An 8,866-nucleotide genomic window follows, 5' to 3' on the forward strand; every position below is an offset into this window, starting at 1 on the left:
AAAAAGTAAATTATAAAAAAGTAAAAAGATAAATAAAAATCTAAAAAAAATTATATTGATTAAAAAATGAAAGAAAGAAATAAAAGAAGAAGAAATAATTGAATAAAAAAATAAAAAGTGATAAAAATAAAGAAACAGTAAAAAAAAAAATTGAAACTAGCCCCGCCCCAAGGCCAGGTTCATCAATACGCCCCCGCCCTGCCATTCTCAATTGATGGGATGGTGGGGTTGGCGGCGCGGGGGGGCGTATTGTGGAACCTGGCCTTGGGGCGGCAGGGGGAGTAAATCCGGCCCTGCATGTACCTTCATTACTGCTACAAAGGAGGTCATCACTTAAGACTGGGAATCACCCTTTTTACATTTTCTTGACACTGTAAAACGATTCAGTGATATGATACTCATGAAAAATGTTTCTAGACAGATTTTACTTTTCATTTTAACCTGGTACAATCTAACATGGCCATCCTTTTTCTATGTGTTTTAACCATTAGACACCCCCTGGGTCACCACCTTCCTTCTTTCTGCCTCCCATTCCTTATTCAGTTTTCTCTTTACTTTCTTGCATCTGTATTCCACTCTTCTTTTCTCCCTTTTGTATTGTCACTCCATGAATAGGCACTTATACAGTATATGCACAAGTGGAGATCACTACAGATTTCTCCACTCGGCCATTCTGTATGTTTGTTTCTTGCTGCTCAACTGGTTGCACTTTTCCTTAGGTTTCCTGGACAGTTGTCCCTGTTAAAGAGCTGGTCCATAGGAAGACTGGGTTGTAGATGTGAAGGACTTTAGGTCAGATTGAAGGGGCTAGCAAATGATACATTACAGAAATGACGTAATTTTGTGACATTCAAGTTCATTGATGCACACGGGACTATTCATCAAGTTGGTATGACATCCTCCTGTTGGAGATTTTGTCACAATGCAAATGAAGAGGCTCATGCCTATCTTGTGGCTTTACCCTTCCACCCACATAAAGCTCTGTTTAACTTTTAGCGATGAGGTGGTAGGACATCATCAGCTATCTTATTTGGCTATGATTAGTTACTGAAGATTCTTTTATCAAGCAGCTACTGGTGGTTTCATGCTGGACCACCAGATCCTGGATATTATCCTAATCAGCCAATGATCACAGGCCTTCCTGGATTACCTAATTTGGTATTGTCACTGCGGCAGCCCTGCTTCTCTCTTGTCACGTCAGTCACCAGAGCGCCCAGTGGGGGGAATTTATCAAAACTGGAGCAGTTGCCTATAGTAACCAATCAGTTTCTTTCTTTGGTTTGTTCAGTTAAGCTTTGAAAATAAAATATAGAAGCTGATTGGTTGCCATGGACAACTGCTCCAGTTTTGATACATTTTCCTCAATGTATTTCACACTGTTTAGACCTGGCTTCATGTATTGTGTTATACCAGGACTTGTGCCTTCCAGTTCCAAGCGCATAATCAGACTCCTGATTGCAGACTAGTACTAAAGACTCAACGGAACGGAGCAGCAGGCTGTGCTCACTAGGGGGTACATTTGCTTCACCCTGGACACTGGATTAGAGAGAGGTCTCTAAGAGGAGGTGATTTTCACCATGCTGCAGGCTCAGAACCCTGTTTCTGGGAAGGAATGCCAGAGCAGAAAGGGCTCTTGTTCTGATCAAATGCATATTAATGTATTTATTACAGGTATTTCTATAGCACCGCCAATTTACACAGCGCTTTGCATAGTGCACATTCACATGAGTCCCTGCTCTCTAGGAGCTTACAATCTAAGGTCCCTATCTCACATATGGCCAATTTAAACAGGAGCCAATTAACCTTCCAGCATGTCTTTGGAGTGTGGGAGGAAACCGGAGTATCTGGAGGAAACCCACACAAGCACAGGGAGAACATGCAAACTCCTTGCAGATAGTGTGGGAAGGCAGAAGCTTGTTTTGGAAGGATTGTTACTAACCATGACTGTAGTGGCAAGGAAGGAGCAGAAGCACACTGCTGGTCCTTTAGCGATACCATAATGAACATCACAACATTAGCATGTTCTTAAACATAGAAAAAGAATATTAAAAATATAAAAATAAGGATGTCAAGAGAACCATGATAGGAGACTCTTTTGATGCATTTAGAGTGCCTGTTGGAGTAAATTAGGCAGGTAATCATGTGAGGAAAAGCCAGCTCTGGAGGAAAATAATGCAGTGACACTTATTCTACTCTTTTCCTTCCCTGCAGATCAGCATTAAATATTAATTCAATACATTAGCAGGCATTTCATGATCTCACACAATTCTACCTGCTATTTCCACTAGAACTACATTCGTTTTTTTGCGATACCTCGGAGGTTAATTATGACAGTGAAAATGGCGATGCTCTGTTCCAAAGTGATCACGCCATAGATAAAGAGATAATGTATAAGAATTTAAGAGTATGAATTTTCTGGATATTTCCCATAATGGATATACAGTATCTGTTAAATATACTATTGGAGTGGTTTTGTTATATCTGTTCTATAAGTGCATAAAAATACCTGTTGATCTTGCTAGAAATGTAGTGAGCTGATAACGTATTGTGCTGTCTGCCTTTGCTGCATTGTTATCAGTTAGCATTGTTGCCAGTTCTGTGTTGGGACTACAGAACGCCTCTCCCTTTGTTATGTAGGTGAGAAGAGTTCTGTAGTCTGTAACACACTATCTTAGGGGGGACCACGCTGCTCCTTTATAGACACAGTACAGTGAGTGAGGTTTGTCACCCTAGGACAGGAGGATTATTACTGGCAGGACCACCAGATGAAAATAAAGAAAAAAAAGGCTAAAAATAAAAGAAAACTAACACAGCCACCAAGTCTAAGGGCTGGTAAGTTGTGGTATATTACATATGCACTGTATGTTGTGGTATATTACATTCTGTATATAATTACAATATGATATATGTAATATGCTCTTGGATTTAGGTACACTTTAAAACCCAGCTCCAGGGAAATTAAACGTTTTCCTTTGCAGTGGGACTGCCCCTGCACTAACTGGAACAGAAAAAAGCTCATCTTCTGACTGCTCCCTCTGGGCTGCTAGATCAGTCCCCAGAGACACTTCACTTCCCTCCAGCGGTCTAAGAACCACTAATGTCATTAAGTACAGTGCAGGCTCTATGGCCCTGCATTGTAAGGGAGGACACTGAGGAACAAACACAAACGTTTTTCAGCACACTTACCAGTTAGCCTGCAACAGATTATACGGTCTAACAATTTGTGTTAAAAACAGAGGTTTTAGTTGCACAACTGTTGAAAATATGTTAAAGCCACACTGCCTCATCAAGGTTCCTCTATGTAGTGTGGTCCTAACTCTAATCTATGAGAGGCTCTATATTGAAGCATATATAGCAATAGATACATTGAGTGCAGGTACACCTGGAGGTAGCCCATTTCTCCTTAAAGGCACAGGGACACACCAGAAGCCCCGCACATCACAATGGCAGCTTAAGCCCCCAGTGTTTCCCAAATTCAACAACGAATACAAATGGCAACCGAACAAATCAATTTATAACTAGCTTTAAAATAGGGATCGATTTGGTGTGGGGAGCGAATTTGTCAACCAGAACTGCTGGTGCACATCAAGGATACAGCCTAATATTGAAAAATAGTTTTTGTCATTTGTGACGGTAACATCATTTTCCACAGATGCTACAGCAGTTACACTATCTAACACTCCATGCAGCACTTCTTCAAGGAGAGATGTCACCTTGTTAACCTCCTCCTTAACTTCTTGTATGGCCTGCTTCTCCAGGTTTTGGGCCGACTAACACTCTCCAGGAGACTTCTGGGTTTTCTTAGATACCAGTAGCCGCAGGTCTATGTGTGAAACACAGGACTTACTTCAGCAACTTGTCCTGTACTTGTAGAGGAAAGCTCTAATATAAAGTGTATTAACCCATGAGTTCTAATCAGTCAGAATTCACCTTAGTGATGTCAGGATTCTGACTTGTTCCTGTGTGTTACTGAACCTTCTGTATTAATAAATAGGACACAATGTAAGAATACGTCCATCATTTTTTTAGGTGTTGGACAAGGTTGGAAGTATCTTTGCTGAAAAAGTGGAACCATTACTTAATGATCCTAAGGAAAGGCAAATTATATTTAAGCTCCTAGGAAAGGACTTCATAGAAAAACATTTCAGTAAATATCCAAATAATCCAAGTCTGCTGGTAAGTAGCAATTCATTTTATTATAAGTACATTTTTTTAGTTGCTGATATGATACACATGTCTTATGTCATAAGACAAGCTTGTTGAGATGTTTGAAACATTACATTTTTACACATCTCATTCGATCTTGGATGGCTTCATGCACTGCCAATGTTAAAATGGACCTGAAATCAAAAATATGAACAGCAAGGGTGAATGGTGAACCTAATATTATTTGTTTAATTTAGGTCTCCTTTTGGGCCCTTGTATCATGCCAACCCATTCTAGACTTATTTGATGACAAGATACATGGCATTCTGTATATACTACAGGGCTGCTTCAGTGTTTCCAGCTACCAGGTCTGATAACTACAGTGAGGGCAGATAAAGAAACAGGTACTATTGTACAGTACTAGTAGTCAGTAGTGAATCATGTTTAAGCTACAGTAAGTGTCATGTTCCCTTGAATTAAGGCACAATCATGGTCTAATTAAAAATTAGGATGTTAGGTTTAAACTAGGTCTGTTGAAATTTCTAAATATTTATACTTTACTACTGTAAAAACCCCATATGCCCTAACTTCTATTTTTACTCTGTTGATTAGGGGTGTGGTGCCAATCACTCAGAGGTCTTTCATGAAACTTTTTTTTTTACTACTGTATATTACTCCACTTAAAATTTGCAGAGCATAACCTGATTGCATTAAGAGTTTTTGTCTGTTCCCACCCCCTCCACTACATTCTGCTGAATGACAGCATAGCTCTCATAGACTACCATAGTGGAAGGTCCTGTTGCATCAAATTAGAATGCATGCTGAGGAAGAGAAGGGGGCTACATCCAGTAACCAACATTCATGCTTCATAACACTTGTCTTGGCAGATAGAGGCAGGGGGGTCACCATATAATGTCTATTTGACTAGAAGAGTTGTTAATTTTTAAAGGTTTAAGCAGCCATTTTAGATAAAATTAGAGTTCTTAGAGGAGCTCTCCTCAAAAAACCTAAACTTTGTACACATGTATTTTTACTGCAATACAGTATATTATAGTATCATGTTATTATTTTACTGTGAGATTATTTCTCCTTTTCTTCAATTTTTAGCATTCTCCAAACATAAGTAAGGTTGAATATGAGAAACTGGTAAAAAATAAGCAAATATGGCTGTCGGATCTTTGGACAAAAACAGCAGAGCAAATGGGATGTTATCTTCCAGGTTTGAAAAACATAGGATTTGCTTTATTGTATGATCATTCTTAATTATACAGGAGCAAATTTTTGACTCCCTGAATCTTTGTAGTAGATGCTGCCAGACATAAAGTAGACATAAAATTACAGTAATCTATGAAACAAGCGGGCCCCCCTGTTCTAATGTAGAAATAACCCCCCCCCCCCACCCCTTTTCATCCCAATTTAGAATATAGTCAAGCCATTTTGTCGGATTTAAATACCAGACCAGTAATCCTGTCAGATAGTGTAGAAAATATATCCTCAAATAAATTATGGTATGCTCAGTCTTAATGTGCACTATAAAAATTATTTATAAAGATTTTATGGGAATTTTAAGGAAAAGCAGATAACTTTTTGTTTCTGTTTCCTATGTTTACTCTCCCTCTTCTTACAGTTCCAGGGTAAACACAGACTTGAAGGTAGACTTTTAGGTTTTATAGATCTAACTATCTGTTATAAAATGATATTGTGCCATAATGTGCATAACATTTCCATAATAAAGGTACTGTCTGTAATTGTGGGAGGTGTCTGAGTCTTATAAATTCACTGTTCACCCTCTCCTCTTATGCCATCCTCTCTTTTCTCTTTAAGGTTGACATCCTCAGGCCACCTCTCTTGACCACTATCCCAGGCTATAGGTTTTATTAGCTTTAGTTTCTGTTTGATGCAAACAGAGTGGAGCACTGTGCAGCTGCCTGGAAGGTTTATTGAATACTATGGAACAATGTATTTGTTGTACTGACAGGCACTTGAGAATGCAGAATGATGTAAATCGATGGGGTATGCCCTGTTCTCTTGCATCAGCCTCAGTTTGGGAGTGCCAGAGTACATGGTGAACATGCTGATCAGATGGTTAATTGAACCCTTCAGGCTGTGTTGGGAAGCAGTGATACGTTTGCTTCAAACAGTTCAAAGACCAAAGCAGGCAGACTATAAGAGGCCATTTTCATGAACTAGTGGAGATCAATACACCTAATCAGTATATTTCAAATGTCATGTCTCACTTCACCAAAGCAATGGAGTAAGGATCTGCTTTTTGTCCAAATAGATGGGGAAATTCAGCTAAACAACTATATTTTTTCCCCCTGATATCAGGCCTACTACTTTTTTCACGCCTTCCACTAATGACTACAGTGTGCATTAGTGCTCTTGCTGCTAATTCTTTGGTTTGGTTTGGAGTATACTGCTCTATAACATTAGTAGTGGTCACCTTGCACTGACAGTATAAGAGTATCAAATATGACAAATAGAACAGTCAGAAATAATGATATAGCCAAGTGCCCCTCATTGCTTGCAAGCAGATACAAATACTGTAGGTATTCACCCTGTATAGTCAGAATGATAGATATGCTTATTAATCTCTATTTTTTGTAGGTGAGCCTGTTAATCTCTCAGCAGAAATGACGCAGTTTGTCAATCATACCTTTAATCTAGTTGAAAATAAAATGAATTTGACCTTGGCTCAATGTGATGCCACAATTATGGTAAGCAAAGTATATTTTACTTTCATTTATTTACTCTTTTGTAACTGATATTCAACAGTTACTGTAATTAGTGTTCCTGGCAAACAAATACAAATACTGTCTGAGCTAAACAGTATTTACTTTTACATTTTTCAGAAGGACTATACCGGAATGGATAATGAGCGATTAGCTTGGAGATCATTCTCAAGGAGATGGCCAAAATCTGTGGAGAGTAAAGATTTATCTTTTGCAATAGATAAATCAGAGAGATTCAAATTGAATAAGTACGAAGGTAATCCATATTATGTTGCTGCTTTTGTAAAACTGGAATTATTAGTGAAGAATTCACATTTCTTGGTATTTTGATAATTTCCTATTGATTTATTTTTTTTGTCTGAGAAGACTATTGGGAGATTCAGTCATCTATAACTAAATAGACTAGCAGTAATACACTTTTAAACATTTCCCAAAATCCCCCCCCAGCCATGACTGGAGAATATTTCACACTAATTTACAACTGAAATTTGAACTTTTGGCAGAAATATGTAGCAGCTAATTTCTGTAATAGAAAAATATGCATTTTCTACATAAGCCACCTTTTGAGTTTTTCCACAATTCACTGTTTAGTTTATAACCAACATTGGAGTATATTTTGTTAACACTTTGAGTTTCATTTAAAACCTCAATCAGTCACTCCATGTGACCCTTGTTGGGAATATCTCACGTCCTGTATGGTTACTGGGATTCCTGTGCAAATCAACCTTTTTTTGAATGCATTTTCAATGATCCTCCTTGTAGTCATCCATGGAGGTTATTTTTAGAGTAGTTAAAATAAAGGGGACTTTTTTTCAAAGGTGTGAAATAATGTCTTCACTTTTTGTCTATTTAACCCCTTTCCCCCTGTTTATAAAAAGGTACAGTTATCTAATTCACATTTTACTGCTTTTTATTGCCACGTTATCACGGTAAAATCATTTTTCTAATTTAGACCAATTTATGAATAGGCGAAAAGACCATGTCATGTGTATTTTTACCTTCGGACATTTCATCTGTCTTTTACCCCTAGCCAGATCAGGCATAATGCATTATTTTAGGAGGATATTCTGTACATTAGGTTATTGGCATACCAACCTGCTATACCCGTGGCAGCATGATCAACAGGCATATATCATACTGAAGGCACTTCAGCACTGCACAGGGGCCCTAAAAAATGGGACTTCTCATAAAAGCAGCAGACCAGCACTGATGGTCACTTTCTGCACTTTCTTCTTCAGTGCTTCTGAAGATGATGTGGGTGACGCACAAGAGGTTTTTGTGCGACTATTTCCCCCTCAGAAAGCAAATCTAGTGGTTTTCTTTCTCTCTTGTGCTATACCTCTTCTTTATTCTAAATTTCAGTCACAGGTAATGTTTCAGGGAGCAACTTACCTGTAAGTTCTAATACAGAATCGCTGTAGTATATGTATTATTTTTAATGAAACAGGGCAAAGAGCATGTTAACTTTATTTCTATTAAACCTTTTCTTAAATCCTGTGTGTGTATTTGTAACTACTTCTGTGTTGTAGGATGTGGGTACCGAATCCAGGGTAACTCCTTTACAAGTTCACTGGGTAGATGGTAGCAACGTACCTGCTGTTTAGGTGAGCAGCAAATAAATCTCTGATCTACATTGCGGGCACAGTCATTTGGTTCACCAGAGATTTGTTTGTCAGTGCCAAGGTAGTGCTGTTTAGAAGGGGGTCTCCATCCACAGAGATACCATCTTGTATGCCTGGTGTGCAGTGCTGACATATTGGCTAAGAACCTCCACTTGACAGTGTTTTTTGTCATTGTTTATAAGTAGTTTCAATTCATCTGCATGTGATTTGGGAGCTTTAAAATGTATATAAAATGATTAGCAATAAACTGAATTACTTGCCAAAGTTCAGCATAATAAGTAAACAGTATTTTTATAGTACATAGTACTTAAAGTGTACCTGTGCACAGACTATGCACATTAAAATGTTTACATATGCTGAACAAGC

This window comes from Nanorana parkeri, unplaced genomic scaffold (assembly GCF_000935625.1).
Source record: "Nanorana parkeri isolate BGI_ZX_2015 unplaced genomic scaffold, ASM93562v1 scaffold1397, whole genome shotgun sequence".
Classification (NCBI taxonomy): Eukaryota; Metazoa; Chordata; class Amphibia; order Anura; family Dicroglossidae; genus Nanorana; species Nanorana parkeri.